The sequence below is a fragment of the Tenrec ecaudatus genome, chromosome 13 (assembly GCF_050624435.1).
Source record: "Tenrec ecaudatus isolate mTenEca1 chromosome 13, mTenEca1.hap1, whole genome shotgun sequence".
NCBI lineage: Eukaryota > Metazoa > Chordata > Mammalia > Afrosoricida > Tenrecidae > Tenrec > Tenrec ecaudatus.
The window spans coordinates 108,669,764-108,689,219 of NC_134542.1; positions in this window are offsets into that span (position 1 = coordinate 108,669,764).

Here is a 19,456-nt window from a genome sequence, read left to right on the forward strand (position 1 = left end):
AGGAACTGTGGTTCTATGAGATTTTGATGTGTGTAGTATTAGGAAAATAAGTCACCTGGTATTTCTTCTGTGACACCACAGACTAAATTCAGACCATCAACATTCTATTTAGTAGAGTAAAAGAAACTATTTGTATCACATAGAGCTTTGAAAGTATTATGGAAATGTCTAACTTAGAGATTGGATAAGATGTTATATAATTTTTTCCAAGTCACTCAGAACCATATATACCTATCATAACTAAAGACCCAAACAAGCACAGACATCCATATTTAAAATGTACATAATCATTAATTCATTAGTAAAACATACTGTGTTAATCTGGGTAGACTAGAGAAACACACCCAGAGAGACTCATATGCATATAGGAAAGAGTATTATAGCATCATATACAAGAGCAGTTGAATATTGAGAAAACATCCCAGACCAGTCCAGATCAAGTCCACAAGTACAGTATTAACGCATATGTCCATTACAAATCCATAAAGTCCTCTTTAGACTCACAAAACTCATGCAATGATGCTGAATGAGGAAGATCACAGGCCAGTGGGTGGAAAGTCTTATGGATCCAGTGGCAGTAGAAGCAGGGGTCTCCACATGACTCCTCCAGTTCCCAGGGCATGGGGTCTATCAGCATAGTGCCATTTGTCTTGTCAGTTGATTGTCTCTTAGGGAGTGAGCAGAGAGAGAGGGTGTCTCCCACCTTCAAGGAGAAAATACTGGAATTCTAAAATCCTCAGCAGAAGGCCATGTCCACACAGAAGCCTCATCGGCTATGATCCACTTGACAGACTAGACTCCATCCCTTCACTATGAATCCTCTCAAGTTCCACATTGACACCAAATTATGTAACTACCACATGTTTTATTAATCCCAAAATAATTCTTAATACTATCTTTTCAGTTGAGAATTTTAGGGTTTATGGTTTTATATAGAGATATGAATGTGTATATGTACATACATGTACATATATATACATTGAGCAAATTTATTGGTGAATTACAGAGATTTTCATTTCACATGTGTCAGAATAAAATCCAAAATATAAATTCCTTAGCATGTGCTTTACTGATTGCTGCCATTCAATATTTTATATATATCATGTTATAGATTATAACATACAATGACCCCGCAAGTCTTCTTTCTATTAAAAGTTTCAAGATAAGTAATATGTTGATCATTAGCTTATCTATCCTCATTGTATTCATAATTAAAATTGTATAGAAAAATTGCTGTGTATTGTTTTCCACTTAGTAATCCCAAGGTATAATGTATGAGTGTGCATGTATTATACATAAAGTATATGATTATATATATTCATTTTCAGCTATATCACTTCTTATTCATATTATGAGATGATTCCCATTTTGTCGTTTTATTTCTTAAGCAATTGTAATACAGGATAAAGATTATCCAGTAATGCCCAACCATCCAAATGTTTATTAAATTTTAATATTGCCTGAAAATATGTGTGTTAATGTGAACACGAAAAAATGTTGCTTGAGACTTAAGGGATATGAGTAGTAAGAAATTCCACATCTTAGTCATCCTCACCTTGTGTGTAATAGACACAGTCTCACCCACGGGTTTGACATAAACACTGTGTGACAGAGTGAATTATCTTAATAGCTGTCAATTTGGCAGTGCATTAGCTAAGGCGGTTGCCTTCTTTCCCTTTACACTCGTGTGCTTTCCAGTATGGCTGGTTAGAAGGGGAAATTAGGTGTGCTACTTCAGAAGACAATGGAAGAAAAATCTGATCTATATATTCTTCTTCCAAAACTCAAATCACTGTCACTGAGTCATTGCAAACCCACTCATAGCTATCGGATAGGACTAGGAAGAACTGCCCTTGTGGGTTTCTGAGACTGTAACTCTTACCAAAGAAAAAACATTGGGGGGGGGGGGGTTGGATACTGTATACATTATTGATGGTGCATGCCAAGGTTGGGGTCTCTAAGCCCCTCCTCTTCTTCAGGGGGTCTGGATGGAAACTCTAGTTGATGGGATTTTCTCAGTGTGTTGGGGGGTCAAATGGGGCAAAGACTCCCCAGTGGCTGAGGGCCTCTCTCTTCTTCCAGTGCCGTTGCCGGGGCTTGTGGTCCAGAGGGCCTCTTACTCCTTGGAGACCATGTGGACTATAAGGTCTGCCACTCTGTTGTTGTAGCCAAATCCATTGTCATACCGAAAAATGACCTTCCGCAGTGGTCATTTAGGCCAATATGAGTCCCAACATCAAAGGTGGAAGAGTGGGTAGTATTGTTGATGTTGCAGGAGACAACCAGATCCCCAGTATAACCCAGAATGCACTTTAAGGGACCATCTGACATCGGCTTCACCACCTCCTTGACGTCATTGAACTTAGCACCTTTCTCCAGAGGGTAAGTGAGATCCAGGGCTGACACACTGGGTTGGGATATGGAAGGCCGTGAATTTCACAGTCACCTCGGGCCAGCACCAGTAGATGCCAGGATGGTTTTCTGGGCAGCCCCACAGCCATTGAGCCAAAGTTCCCAGAGGGGCCATCCAAGGTCTTCTGGGTGGCATTGATGGAGTGGACTGTCTTCATGAATTTTTCCAAGGTGCCAAAGTTGTCATGGATGACCTTAACCTGGGGGCTAAGCAGTCAGTGATGCAGGAAGCATTGCTGACTTCTCAGGGTTCATACCCATCATAAACATGGGGGCATCAGCAGAAGGGGCAGAGATGATCACCCTTTGGTACTGCCCTTCAAGTGAGCCCCAGCCTTCTCTAGGGTTGGGAGGACACTATTGGGACTCTAGACATATTCAACCTCAGTTTCACCCCACTTGATGGCAGGACCCCGTTCCTGGAAGATGAAGATGGACTTCCATTTTGATAAGCTTCCCTTTCTCAGCCTGGATGGCACTGTTGACCTTGCCGTGGGTGGAATCACACTGGGACATGCAGACCACGTAGTTCAGGTCAATGAAGGGGTCAACGATAGCACCAGTGTCCACTTTGACAAAGTGGAAAGCAGTCCTGTGACCAGGCACCCAATGTGGCCAAAATCCTCTTAGTTCCACCTTCACCATCCTGTCTGTGCGATGTGGCTGGGACTGAACGGGAATGGGAAGATGCAGCTTCTTGTCACACAAGGCGCAGTGAGCCTGTTTTTCTTTATTGTGAGTCAGGGGTTACGTTGCCGACTGCCAATGCTGCATTCAACATTTCAACCATTTGTCAACCTCCTCCCTCCTCCCAGTAGTCTATGGCAGCCACTCACTACAAAACAATACTCACCCCCCTTTTTTTTCACTTTTACGTAGAGAATTAAAACAACAAAATCACTGCCATCAAGTTGATTCTAACTCACTGTGACCTTATAGGGAAGACTAGAATTGTTGCCTGTATGGGTTTCCAGGAATGTAACTCTTTACAGGGATGGAAAGGCTCCTCTGTCTCCCATGGAGCCGCGGTGGCTTCTTGGTGGTTCACAGCCTCACACATAACCCACTAAGACACCAGGTCTCCCACAAGATGCATTAGTCAGGGGACCTTTATCAAGCTCCAATTGGGAAAAAAAATTGTGGTTAAATTACCAACCTCACATCAGAGAAAAGTTTCTTCCCTAGTGCTCAATCATCCATCAATTTTAATAATTAATCATATTTTTGTAAATGGCTGTAGTACTGATGCTATTATTGATAGGAATAAGAGAACAGTTGTTTCTCCGAGTGCCAATTCCTGATATTGCTCATTAGAAAATCTAATTTTAGGATATTTTGCTCTACCAAACAACAGATGGTTTTTGGGGACCCAGGTGTTTCTCTTTGTGCTGTCTTGTCATTTCTGTGGTTCAGTATGATATCATGCATGGGCAAAAAGGACTACCAGCACTGATGGGGACTAGTACCTATTTTCACAGAGGGATAGCAGTTCTGTCATGCAGAGGTAAGGCAAAACTCCTAGACTTCATTCTAATTAAGTCAACTCAGGTTGAACTAAGCAATCTGTACAGTAATAGGATTTTACTGGTAGATTTTTTTTCTGGTCATGCAAAGCCTACAGCTGATAGAGCTGAGTAAATTAAGATCAATAATTCAAAGTGTAAACATTATTCGGAAGTAAATATAACGTTTCTTAGAAAGTCTAGGTGTGCCACACTTTCCTCTTTTCCCGTCATTCTTTGTCTTACCAAGAATTATCCACATTGTAAAGATGTTGCTTATATTTATTTTGGGTTGTTCAGGCTCAACTCAGCACAATCTAACCACAGTATGTGTCTGTCACTGTTGGTGTTTTGAATGGTTCAGAGAGAGAAGTCCTTTTTTAAGACTTTTATATTTTTAGGATACTAAATATTACTTGGTAAAAAAAATTATCTGTGGTTTAATTTAAACAGGCATTTCCCTAGTACTTTTTTTAGGTTATGATTCCCTCCCTAGAGCCTGATATTCTTCAATGGTCCCCCTTACAGGGCGCTCACGACTGTAAAGTGCACTGAGCTCATTGCTTAACCTCTCTGATCTTGAACTGCTCATTGATGAAATAAAAATCATAATACTGAACTTGACAGAGAGTTCAAATTTGTTCCATATCAGATTTGAAAGCAAATCACTGGTCACTTGACAAGTAACAATTGTGACAAGCCTTTAATCTGGTGGTGGAAGTCTAGATTATTTTGTGTTTCCTTTAATATTTGGTATTACAAATAAAATTATATATATGCACATACTCTGACCTAGCTGTTCAATTCTAGGAATTTAATTGGAAGATGCAATTAGAATTGTGCACCCATGTGAAACTTTTTTATTAGATTTTTTTACAGTAAAAATTTTATATTACAAGATGGTTAAAACAAAAATAATACACTTGATCAATTCTATCAGTTACTGTTATTTTCATATTGGCTTGTTTCATTGTAAACAGAGCATTTTTACAAGCCAAACTTAGTACATTTTCTTTCTTGGTGAACTCCTCCATTAAAATGTAAGACCCATGAGAAAAATGATCTTATCTCTCTTTTGTTTGTTTTGATATCACCCATGCACAGAACAGGGCTTGTCCCTTCATGTACTTAGCTTATGAAGTGCAAGAACATGCAGCTATTTGATATTGTTGTAAATGTGTATTTAATAGCATGAGCTCTTCATGACATAATGAGTAAAACATAAGATATAAACTGTATGCTGTAAGATCAAATGAACAAGTATATTAGTAAGTATTTTTAAATACGAGCAATAGTTAGTCATGGTGATTGTATTTTCCTCTTTACATTTTTCCATAATATTTATGTGCTGTAAAAATTAATATTTCATAATAGAAAATTGTTTATTAAAATTTAAGGTTCACTGTTATGTTTTTCTCCTTTTCTGTCTCACCTAAATGTACATTTTTAGCCAATTAGGCACCTAATGGTCCTAGAAGGAAGGAGTCCTAGGAGTCATGATTTTAATTAGGGGTTAGGGGATGTGTAATGCTTACCTAGGTAACACAGTCGGGCTGGAGGGAAACCTGGGCAAGGGAAAGTCATTTAGGGGTCTAAGAAGTGAGGAGCCATCAGGAAGTTGCTGGCTCTCCTGGAGGCGGAAGAGGAAATAGGATAAGGGTGACAGTAGTGTGTAATTCAACATAATTTTCGGCCTCTAGCACTGTTATTTGAAACTTCTGGTGATAACTAATTCAATAATCTGATTTAATTATTTATTGATCACCTACTCTGGGGAAAGATCCTGTATACACTCTAGGAAATCCTTGTAACAGCTCAGGGTCTGGTTGAGACTAGAAAACACATGAATCACATATCATGTTAATGTGTAGAAAAATATGAGACTAAATGCTAATAAAAGAAAACAGCAAAGACAAACCAAGCTGGAAATAATTTTAGAAAATTGGCCTTCTTATTTTTAACTTCCGTACACCTGCTATCTAATGAATAGGGGTTATTACTCATTTCCATAGACTTCTGGATACCAGTGGTAGGTATTCAGAAAATAAGGAACAGTGTAGGTCTGTTTGAATGGGACCTTCCCTCTCTCCTCCACTTAGACCCTGCCACCATGGAAAATATTATCATTTTGAAAGTCTGCTGTTTCAAGCTATTTACTTTTTTATTAAAGTGAACCCCCCTCACTTCTTATACCCCTCACTGGCTCAGAGTTTACACATTAACACACATCTAATATATTTAACTTTTTAATACTTGTCTTTAAACAATGTAGCCTTTAAAAAGCAGAACTCTTAAGGTAATATAGATAACTGGTCTGCACAATAGAGCCAACAGGCCAAGTCTGGTCCCCCTCCTGCTTTTGCAGATAAACTTATATTGGAACACAGCCAAGCCCTTTCATTTGTTTATTATTAGATGTGACTACTTATGCACTATGACTGAGCTGAATTGTTGCCACAAAGTTTGTAGATATTTAGATAGAAATATTTACTATGTGGCTATAAATGGGATTTTTTACATATCTTTTATATAGATAAGCTGATTTTTAACTCATTAGATAATATTGTTTAAGCATACACCCCTCTATACTTTCCACGGCATAAGGAATTTTATAAGACCTGAATTAAGAAAAGGTTACTTTTAGATATTTATTTTTGTTTCTTGCTAATGAAAAATTAGACAAAAAAGAGAGAAACAAATACTTGGAATGGAGAGATAGCATTGGAAAATATGAAAGTAAATTTAACAATTGGAAACCTGACTTTGATTTTTTAAAACATTTTATTAGGGGCTCATACAACTCTTATCACAATCCATACATTCATCAATTGTATAAAGCGCATCTGTACATTATTTGCCGATTTTAATTATATCGTTTCTCTTTAGAAGTGAGAGGGATTGGGATCTCTGTAAGGATGCTGCTTTAAAACATGATAATGTTGAAAATGCAATGTCACTCTTAGGAGTTGAGTTCCATATAAACTCCTTTATATTTTAGAATTTTAAATTAATGAATAAATCCATCAGATTCTTTTTAACATTGCTCCAAAAAAATCACTTTAGGATTCATTAGGAAACCATAAGTGAAGCAGAAACCGAATGAGGCAATTTAGCTAATTTCATTTCCAAAGTGGTATCTAACTGTACTGTGGATTTGATTCTGTTGACTCTGAGATTTCTGTACAGCAACACCCCCGTTAAATGGTACACATTCCTCTGTAAAGACAATCTGTTCAGAAGGTGTAAGTCCTTTAATTATTTTCTAAAGTTTGCCAAAGGAGCATGTGCATCTGCCACAATGAAAATCATGGGACGGTTTTCGTGCCTCTGGGTGGCTCTAAATGGCATGCCACCATCTGCCATCGGGCATGTCCTAACGACAAACATTTAAAATGCTGTATCCCGTTTTACAAGTTTACAAGTATTCTGAATCTTATCTACTTAGGAGCCATACGGACACACTGTTAACACTTACTCGGGTACATACATAAAATGGTTTACATAGGAAGCTGAAGACAAATGTTTTATTAAAGTACATTGCTATAAAGCTTGTGGTTATGAAAAACATACAATCAACAGAAAGATGAGTAAAATGAGAATTGGACCAACCTCTTCTCAGGCAATTTCTATTTATTAACTTACTAAAGAGTTAATAGAATTCACAGATTCAAAATGTGTTAAGTACTGGAAGAAGAAGACAGAAACCTTTGGCCACATATTAATTCAGAGCTTATTTACAAAGGAGATAATAAAAAATGCTTGAAACAAAATACGTTAGCAGTTGTACTGTAATTTACAGGAGAAAATTGTTTCGCTCCTCTCTATTACACGATCTAGTATCGTGAGTTTCATATTTGAAGTTTCAGATATGAAGTAGTTTCCACTCATGAACAACCTTAGCTCAAAGTCTACATTATGAGCATTTTCTTGTGTGATCTTTTTCAGTAAGAATAGAAGGTTCAGTTTGTCATTTTCATTTAAATATTATATACAGACCAAAAATTAAGCCTCCTCACAGACCATCGCCTTGATTTTTTATTTTTCCCTTTTCTGGACTAATACTAACAGAATACTTATAGAAGCTCCCTCTGGTTGTTCCAATAACTAAACCCCCCACCCTGCCCCGCCAATCCTCACCAGGGTTTATTATTACCCTGACATCACTGTCCAGTTGTGCTCAATTCAATTCTAAGACCCGGCAACGTCACGTGTGAAGCGTAGATTTCCTCCAAACGGTTTCAAGATTGTGACCTTTCTGAAACAAATTCTCATTCCATTTTCCCTGTTGCCAATGGTTTGGTTTTCTCTGCCAGACTTTTTAACTAGTATTTCAACATATAATCATTTGTATTCCCCCAAGGACCCCACTCATTGTGTAAGATAGGATTTCTGTAGAGTTTTCAGGTACTAATCTATCAAACTATGTATTTGTAGTACACCATTAACTTTTACTTTTTATATTACTAGCTGTCTCAGCAATATTTTGTGAATAATCCTTTGTTTCCTTGCTAATACCACGGAAAATGAAAAATATTTTTAAGTATGTTAAAAAACATTTTAAAGCAAGACTCTCTAATCTGTTTTTCAAGACTTAAAAAAAATTTTGTTGAATTTTAGATGATTATTGTCTCATTCATTCTTTGGTTTCATTCTCAAAACTTGCTATAATTTAATATATGACTCTTACTTTGTAATTTGTATATGTTCCTTCTGTTCTGAAAAAGGAAGACCTATGATGGACTTTCAAAGCAGTACCTATGCTCTGTGAGTAGCTGCATCACTAAGTGAATGCACACTTAGGATGCCTGTGTATCTGTGTACGTGTCTACATCTCTGTCCTGGTTTAACGAAGAGTTTTGTTTGCATCATCTCCTTTAATTTTACTGTGTCTTCTTTTTATATAAAGAAAAAAAATGGTAATGCAAATAAAACTCTTACTCAATTCTTTCTCTTCAGTCCCCATTGTACTGCCTCACACATTCTGAATCCTCAAGAAATAGAATTGTTTGACCTCAGGAAAGTGCATACGTGATTCCTGGTTTTACTTTGATTTAGAATGTTCATTTTCACCTAAAACCACCTAGATGAGAAAGTAACTGTCCTTCCTTTCTGGTATACTAAATTGGGGCCTGGAAATTTGTTTTCTATTAATATTTTCTTCATAGGGAGATAGTTTACTGTCCATGCAGAAGAGATTTTGAAAGTAAATATCATGAAAAAGAGGAAAGACTCTAGTTATCTATTCATCTCAGATAGAAGTCCAGAATCCAATACAAATTTAACAATGGCTTGCTTTGGGGCCAACAGAAGTTACTTTGCCTTCATGTAACTGTTTCTCCAGTAATCCATAATATAGATTCAGCATCTCTCAATTCCATCCTCACTGAAAGTAATGTTTTGGGGATTAACTAAAGATAGTCTATAAAATTCTTTGATTTTACTTTAAGATGTATCATTGAAGGAGTAGAGTTTACACATTAGTATAATTAGAAAGTTTTTTTTTCATCTATAGCCAGCTAATTAATCTGTCCATATTGAAGAACTCCACTGGTTAACAGAGAGTGGGGCTATGAGAACATTTGGCTTTAGATACAACTCCAAAAAAACCAAACAAACACCACAACTAAGATAGTAATAAGACTGGTTAAATTAGTATATCTTTCATTATCAACTTGTGCTAGGAGTCTAAACAATTTCAGTGATAAAACTTTCCCCCTTGAAAAAAGAAGTCTAATTTCTTTAAAGTAAAAAAGAAAATGCTGTAATTGTAGTAGTTTTAGTAATATAAATGTAAAATCTATTGAGTAACATTTTATGATTTACCCTTTAATAAATAATATAATGTGTATGGAAGTTAATTTGAGAACTCCCCGTTGGGCAGTGAGACACAACTACCATGTTCATCGTGAGTGGATGGTAATAATAACTCAAAATCCGTCTAGTTTCTTTTAGGGAAAATTGATATTGGTTGCATGGGGTTACCTCTTATTATTTAAAGAGCATATTTTAAAATAAGAGTGGAGCAGGAACAGAGAAAATGAGGCAAAGTAATGAGTTTTTTTTTTGTTTTATCATTCTTTTTTCTTTTAAAAATCATTTTATTGGAGGCTCATACAACTCATCATATATCATGCATCCATCCATAGTGTCAAGCACATTTGTACATTTGTTGCCATCTTCATTCTCAAAACATTTGCTTTCTACTTGAGCCCTTGGTATCAATTATGGATTTTCCTCTCCCCGCCGACCCTCCCTCACAAACCCTTGATAATTTATAAATTATTACTATTTTGTCATGTCTTACATTGTCCCATGTCTGCCTTCCCCCACTTTTCTGTTGTCCATTAGCCAGGTAGGGGGTTATATGTAGATTATTGTGATCAGTTCCCCCTATCTCCTACACCTTCCCCTTACCCTCCTGGTATCACTACTCTCATTCTTGGTCCTGAGGGCATCATCTGTCCTGGATTCCCTGTGTTTCAGTTCTTATCTGTACCAGGGAACATCCTCTAGTCTAACCAGATTTTTAAGGTAGAATTGGGATCATGATAGTGGGGCGGAGGGGAGGGTGCGCAGCATGAAAGAACTAAAGGAAAGTTATATGTTTCCTCGGTGGTATGCGACACCCTGACTGGCTAGTCTCCTCCTTGAGACCCTTCTGTAAGGGGATATCCAGTTGCCTACAGATGGGCTTTGGGTCTCCACTCCACACTCTCCCTCATTCACAATGAAATGATCTTGTGTTCTTTGATGCCTGATACATGATCCCATTGACACCTCATGATCACACAGGCTGGTATGCTTCTTCCATGTGGGCTTTGTTGCTTTCAACTAGATGGATGCTTGTTTATCTTCAAGCCTTTAAGACCCCAGATGCTATATCTTTTTATATTCTGGCACCATCAGTTTTCTTCACTACATTTGCTTATGCACCCACTTTGTCTTCAGTAATTGTGTTGAGAAGGTGAGCATCATAGAGTGCCAGTTTAATAGAATCAAGTGTTCTTGCATAGAGGGAGTAATGTGTATCAAGAGTCCATTTGTGACCTAAATACTAAACCTATAAATGTATGTGAATAGATCTACATATGTAAATATGTACATGCCTGTATTTCGACCTCTATAAATGTCCTTTGCCTCCTAGTTCTTTCCTCGATTTCCTTTTACTTTCTTCTTGTCTCACTATCAAGCTCAGCCTTCATTTGGGTTTCAGTAATTCCTTTCGGTTACATTGCCCTTGATCAAGCCCTACCAGGCCTCCTACATCCTCCTTACCATCAATTTTGGATCACTTGTTCCCTTGTCCCTGAGTTTGTTAACACCCACTTCTTTCCCCCACCTCCCCCTCTGCCATGTCCTCACCAGAACCATCCTCCAGATTATTTATCCTGCCTATCTTATCTAGAAAGACCTGCAGAGATAATAATATGCACAAAAACAAGACATAGCAAAACAAACCAAAAAACAAAATAGCAACAACACATCAATGAAAAAAAATAAAGAAATGACTGTAAATAGTTCAAGGTCTGTGTGTTGACCCTTAAGACCCTGGCCCAAAAGTCTATTTTTGGTATTCCCTTGGGACATCCTTGCTGTGCTCCCCTAGCTGTTCTATTATACACCCATAGTGTTTTGCTTCTGTGTGGTAGGGTTATATTGGGTGCAATTCTTGCAATATGTCTCCAGTGTTGTCTCCAGTAAGGCTATGAGTCAATGAAGGATGTTGTATCTTGTAGTGGGGCTGGCCATATAGTCTTCTTCATCCATTGACTGCCCTGAGCAAGGATATCATCCACAAGACTTGGTGGGTCAGGGTGTGCCCACTCTCTCTTCCTCCCCCTTCATTTTCTCTGGTGTGCTCTGATCAGACATGTCCCTCTCCCTGTGCTGTTGCTTCAGTGCTGTCCTCTGAAGGAAATTCTTCTGGGGAGAGGGGGAGCTGTCCACATAGTTGGGACTGGGGCCAACCTCTCAAGCCTTTCTATTGGTTCCCTACTCCATGGGACTTGTTGCATTCACATCTTGGAGCACCGATTTGGAGTCTGGTCTTTCTTTTCCTGTGGTGATATAAACAATACCCTCCCCTTGGGTGTGTTAGTGCCCTGTTCCCCCACTATCATGTCTTCCCCCCGACTTCCTTTTTTGCTGGCTACCATATATATCCCTGGATTTGGTCTGGCCCCCTGCCATACTACCTGGGCCTCACCCCAGGAATGTTTGTATATAGTAGCTCTTTCCACATGCCCCTTTTGCATTTTTTTATTTTAAGCTTACCTCAGTGGACTCATGTTGTACTTGTCCTTTTGTGCTTGGCTTACTTCGCTTAGTATGATTTCCTCCAGTTCTTCCCATGTGGTGATGTGCTTCATACATTTATCACTGCTTTTTAGCGATATGTAGTACTTCATTATACATATATACCACAAGTTTTTAATCCATTTGTCACTTGATGGAAATTTGGGTTGTTTCCAACTCCTTGCAATTGTGAACTGTGCTGTGTTGAACATTGGAACACAGATGTCTGGCCTCTTCTGGGTATATGCCCAGTAGGGGGGTTTCTGGGTCATATGGTAGCTCGATTTCCATCTGTTTTATATATCGCCACATCAATTTCCATAGTGGCTGCAAATACCTACAGGTCCACCAGCAGTGGATGAGAGTCCCTGTCTCCCCATAGCCCCTCCAACACTTGTTGCTTTCTGATTTTTTTAATTGGGCTATCTTTGAGGGTGTTAGGTGGTATCTCATTGTTGTTTTAATTTGCATTTCTCTTATGGCTAATGATCAGGAATGTTTTCTCTTATGTTTATTAGCCATTTGAATTCTTGCCATTAGAAACTTCTGTTCAGGTCCTTTGCCCACCTCCTCAGTGGGCAATTAGTTTTTGTTTTTTTTTTCTTTTTGGAAGCTAGCAGAGTATTATAGATTTTAGTAATAAGGCCTTTGTCTGGTGTGTCCTTGCTAAAGATGTTTTCCCAGTCTATGGGCTCTCTTATTACTCTCTTGGGGAATTATTGCTATGTACACAGGTGTTTATCTTCAGTATATCCCTCTTGTCAGTTTGTGACTCATTTGTATTTCTGTCCTTCCCTATTTCTGATAGCCTATGTATTCCTTGCACCAAAGTTGTCAGGTTTGTCCCAATTCCCTCATTGATGGCCCGAATAGTTGGGGTTTACCTTGAACCACCTTGAGTTTATTCTTGTGCATGGAGTGAGACAAGGGTCTTGCTCCATTTTCCTGCAGGTAGTTATCAATTTTTTTTCTAGCACCACTTGTTAAAAAGGGCATCTGCTTTCTATGTGATATTTTGGGGACCCTTATCAAAGATCAGTTGTCTGTATGCTGATGATTTTATTTCTGGGTTTTCTGTTCTTTTCCATTGGTCTGAGTATCTGTCATTATGCCAATGCCGTGCAGTTTTGGGCACTGTGGCTGTACAATATGCATTCAAGTCAGGTAAATAAAGCCCTTCCACTCTGTCCTTCTTCTTGAGGATTTCTCTTGATAATTCAGGGCTTCTTCCCTCTCCATATGAAGTTGGTAGTCAGTTTTTCTATTTCTTTAAAGAAATATGAGGGTAACTGTATCAGGATTACATTAGACTTATATAGTGCCTTGGGCACAACTGACATCTTTACTATATTGAGTCTTCCAATTCACGAGCATGGGATATTCTTCCATTTGTTAAGGTCACTCTTGATTTCTTGTAATAGTGTTCTGTAATTTTCATATAAAGCTTTTGTTCTTTTAGTCAGATATATTCCCTAGCTATTTCAATTTGTACTGGGATATTGTGAAGGGTACCACCTTTGTGATCTCCTCTTCTGCAATCTTATCCGATGTGTATAGCAGTCCGATGGACTTGTTTGTTGATCTTGTATCCTGCCACTCTGCCCTATTCCTCTATTGCTTTCAGTACTCCCCTTGTGGAACTTTTTGGATTTTCCATATATAAAATCACATCATCTGCGAATAAAGATAGTTTCACCTCTTCCTTCCTTAGGTGAATACCTTTGATGTCTTTTCTTTGGCTTATGCTATTAGCTAAAACCTCCAGTATGGTGTTAAATAATAGTGGGGACAAGGGGCATCCTTGTCTGGCCCCCTTTTTCAGTGGGATTATGTTAGTCTTTTCCCCATTGACTACCATGTTGGCTATTGGTTTTTCATATATAGTTTGTATTGTCTTGAGGAATTTTCCTTCCATTTCTATCTTCTCAAGTGTCTTAAACAGGAATTGGTGTTGGATGTTGTCAAAAGTTTTTTCCACATCTATTGATATTGTCATTTGTTTCTTATACTTTTTCATGTCAATGTGGCGAATGATGCTAATGTCTTTCATATATTGATCAGTTTCACCATTCTTTGAGATCACTTGGACTTTTATTTGTGTTAAACGTTTTCAACTATTGAGATCTTTGAAAGCCATGGACTAGCTCTAAAAGGGAAGGTATATTGCAATTTCTAGAATTTATTATAAAATGGAATTTGTTTTTGACTAATTATACCAGTTATATTAAATTTTATATCTGCTGCTTCAGCTGAAACCCTAGAACTTAACGTTAATAAAACTGTCATTTGAACACAAATATGCAGTGTCATTGACAAATTTGCTGAAATTCAAGTTAGAAAACATGTAATACTATTTTTAATTGCCACCGCAAAACAATATTTGCATTTCCCTTTGTCAAAAACACATAATAAGCTAGACTATGTTAATTCACTAGATTTTAAATTTAAAATACATATTTTATTGTTTTATTGTTATTATTTTATGATATCAAATATTCAAACAAGCGCTTTTACTGTCCATGTTACTTTTTAACTGTTGGTCCTCCTTTTATATTATGAATGATTTTATTATTGAATTGTATCAAACAATACCTTCTGTTTTATAGCTAGGTTATAATATTCTTTGTAATGGTTACAAAGATCTCACAGACAATAATAGTGATTATAGGGAAGTTAACAAGTTGCAATGCAAGTAGGAAATACTCAGGATGCAGTTTTTCACCAGGACATGTTATGGAGTTTCTTCAGGGCTTCTAAGAGATACCCAAAGGGCATGCATGCCTCACTGCTGCGAGCTTCAAGGGGAAGGTATTGAGCTCAATCTCTAAGGGTCAGGAAGCCCAACACCCTGATGGACATGCCCAGAGTTACCTGACTGCACAGACTTGCCTCCTGCATGCATGCATTCTCCTTGGGATGGGAAGTCAACCGCTGCATTTTGTGTTAGGGCTTCTGCTTTTCTGATATCGCCATTGTCTTTTGGATCAAAGATGATCACCATACAGTGATCTTGTGGTCCATAGGATTTTCTCCAATCTAGGCTCTTGCTGGCAGCGAGATCTCCTCCCTGGGTCTCTGAAGGCTCTCTTAATAACCAGCAGGATTGCCTTCCCAAGAATTCTGTTCACAATTACTCAACGGTGACTATTATCAATATTTCCTATCATTTTTTACTCAGACTAATGCAGGAAAAGGTCATTTGGTTGTCATTAGAGACATTAAATAATCCACTGCCCCTGCAGGTCATACCCTGGCTTTTATATCCATTGCCCTTTTTATATGTGAAGGACTAACTTCTTTCCTCCCTGTGCGCATGTGTGTGTGTGTGTGTGTGTGTGTGTGTGTGTGTACGTACAGACCCATAAGAGCTTGTAAGCCAGACACTTCGAGCCTTTATTACCCCCATTTTCTGAGAAACAGCTAGGGATGCTGAAGGGATACTAGAACATTTATCCAGAAATGACACAGAGAGAATACCTTCTGCTAGAGTTGGTATTCTGAATTTGAAATTCTAGATTCCTAAACTGTAAGAGGATATATTTCTGTTTGCTAAAACAATCTTCTTATATTTTTAATAGAGAGGCACTAAATAATTAAGACCCCTATCAGTTTCTTAGGTGTGAGCTAGGTTTAAACAACATGGGAACTAGTTCTATGTCTTTCTCTCTTAAGGACTTAACCAATACTAATTTAAAGTATTCTAGTAATGGGTTCATTATTTTCTTTTATGGCTTTCTCTTGAGATATCTAATCTCTTGAAGTAATTGAATTATTTAACTTGGTCTGAGCTGGCCATTTTTAGGTTCTGAAATTTGCAATACATAAATTTGACTTATAATATGTATAAAGAACAGGTGATCAAATAGACCTTTTAGAATACATATTATAAGCAGTAAAAGAGTAATATGTGCAATATATAAATTAGTATCCTTACTCTAGAGAGTCTTCATTTCTGCTCTTGTTTTCCATATTGCCACTAAAAATTAGTTATCTTTCAAGGGACATTTTACCTATTTGCCTGAATAGAAGATGCCATATAATTTTACAATATATGATAAAACCTGATTCTACTTTTCTCATTTATAAACATAGGGTAGAGGAAAACCTGACAAACACATAAAATAAACTAACAAATAACATGAAAAATGACACAGCTTTTTTTTTTCTTTCAAATTGTTAGGTTTGGGGATTTTCTCCACTCCACACCCACTACATTTTGCTAGAGGATTAATTGGCTCTCCACTATTTTGTTTTGTTTGAAGAGTCTATTATATATTCTTCTGTTATACTAGGGAAGAAAGAAAAGCAAAAAGATATACTATGACCCTATTAGCTTGAAGTAACTCACTGGATTTGGGGACAAGGGGGGTAGATGGATGGCTAGCCCAGGTAATATGGTCCAGGAACAACTATATTAATCATGCTGCTCCTTATTTCCTCTGACCACTTTGCCACCTTCTCTGGGCACACTCTGGAAAGAAAGCATGATGTGAAGGAGCACTGCCTGCCCCCGCCATGTGCTGCCATTCCATTCACCTCTCCTTCCCCATCTCCATGCACTTAACAGGAAGAGTTTAGTTTCTGGATAAGTCAGCTTCTGAGGCAGAAACAGATGGGAGATCCACATTTGGATAATTAGAGAATAATTTTATAGAGGGATCACAGACAATAAGGTAGGTAGGTATTCAAGAAATCATAAGGAAAGTATGGCCCACAGAAGAGTTATCATAGCTACAGGACTGAATGGATAAGAGGAGGGAGACGTTTCTGAAACCAGGTGACTCCAGTGTCTATGAAAGAGAGCTGCCCAACTGACATTTCAAGGTGCAGCCAACCCACAGTACCTGGCACTTATTTTAAAGTTGTAAATCCAAAATTACATTTGCTATTTGCTATATTTTTCCTCAATTACTTCAGCTTATTTCCATTTCTGTTTAAATTCCATGAGCATATTTTCTATTATTTCCCCAATATTTTGGAAACTTTAAAAATATTTTAATTTACTTCTCATTCTACAAAAAAGGTGATCAAGGTAAGTTAGATATTTTAAGGAAGTAGTTCTCTTAACTTTTAATTCTTACTTTCATAGCTATTTTATTTCCTTACTGACATCACACCCTTATTAAAGTCACACTCCGGTGCCAGTGTGATGAGTGACACACTTTGATAAAATAAGGAGACTGACAGAGTGCAATGCCAAGATGTCAAAGTCTATAATCACGAAATAGGAAGAATAATCCTGCTTTTAAACTTTCTGGTAAAGTATAGATAAAATAATTGTGAGTTTAGTATTTCACCAATGATTAACACAACCTTTAAAGTTCAGTGTAATAATTGAATGAATATCGGTTACATTTCAATGAGAAATGAACTATAACTATTATCATTTTAATTTGATTTTCAAAAATGCATGTATGTAACACATGGCAAATAATTTGAGAAATAGTGTTTTTCCTTAAATTCAGCAAGAGATGTAATAAAAGTTGACTTTAACTAAATTCCTAAAATTTCATATCCTTAGCATTATGAGTAAGAGGTGTAGTAATCCATGTAAGAAACTTCTTAAACATGCTAAAGTTTTCAACTCAAGGTGAAGTTGAAATAATGATATATCATTATTGGTATTTTTAAGACAAGAACTTATTTCTCTCTTCTTTTCTTTTTTCAACCATGTGTTTTTGTATTTTTCAGACTAGGACATTGCTGGTTTTCCTAATTATATGGGTTGGGCATGGGAAGGAAGCATGGGGAGAAGGCAATGGGCCAATGGCCCTGGAAGGTCTAGGGGGAAGAAGGAGGAAGGGAGAAGGGTGTGGTGAGTGGATGGCATCATGAGCATGGGAACAACTAGGGAATTGAAGCCAGCATTTAGGAGAGGGTAGAGATCTATTAGAGCAACACCAAGCTAGTGGAGAGGAAGTACTAAGAAGGGGGAAAGTGATGGCGGGGCAGAAGGAGATTAAGATTTATGTGAATACATTAATCCATAACAATAGAAGTATTGCTCTATGTACATATATTTGTAAGGCAATACACTGAGGGCTGCAAATGGGCGTTGGGCCTCAGCTTATACCTTCCCTTAATACAGGAACCCTTTATTCTAACAAATTGACATTCTATGATGTTCACCCCCCCCCACCCCTACATGATCGCTGAAGACAAAGTGGGTGTATAAGCAGATGTAGACAAAATAGAGGACGGTGCTCAGCTATTAAAAGATATAGTGTCTGGGGTCTTAAAAGCTTGAAGTTAAGCGGCCATCTGACAGTGAAGTAACAAGCCCACATGGAAGAAGCACACCAGCCGGTGCAATTGTGAGGTATCATCAAGCCTGGGCAATTGTCTTGATATCAGAAGATTCACAACAAACAGTAAACAAACAAACAAAAATGCATTGCTGAGAATGGAGAAGGGTTGGAGCAGAGACCCAAAGCTCATCTGTAGACAATGGAACATCCCTCCCACAGAGGGGTCACGGGGAGGGGATGAGTCAATCAGGGTCCAGGCCTACCATTAATAGAGCACTAATGGAGCACGCTATATACCTCTGATCCCTTGAGGCTTCCTCTCCCCCACCCCGCCCCCCACTATCATGACCCCAGTGCCGCCTCCCACTCTGGACTAGACAGAAGCATGTACATAGATATAAACAAGAGATAAAACTCACAACACATGGAACCCAGGAACAGGAATGGGAATAGAGATACCAAAAGGGTAAGGGGAAGTGGGGAAGAGGTGGGAAGGGAGGGGGGTATCAATCACAATGAATGGCTTATAACCACACACAGCAAAAATCAGAGGAGAAGGGAGACAGTGGTCGGTGTGAAATTTGAAAATAATTAACAATCTATAATCTATCAAGGGCCCATGAGGGTTGGGTTGGGCAGGGGAAGGAAGGGAGGGCAGGGAAAAAGAGGAGTTGATCTCAAGGGCTCAATGGAAAGTAAATGTTTGAAAATGAACGATGGAATATATGTACTAATATGTCAGATATGATTGATGTATGGATTGTAACAATGGTTGAAAGAGCTCCCAATTAAAAAAAATTAAAAAGCAAAGAGAGAACAAAAATAGCAAATACTTGGTAGTCTTAAGTTGACAGTTGTTTTTCTAGTCAGAGGCCATCTGGTCCATACTGACCCTGTGTGCAGCAGAACGGATTCCTACATAGCCTTGTCCCATCCTCCCAATGTGCCTAGTATTGAGCACATTGCTACAGCCAAGCAGCTCCCCTCTTTTGGGGGTGC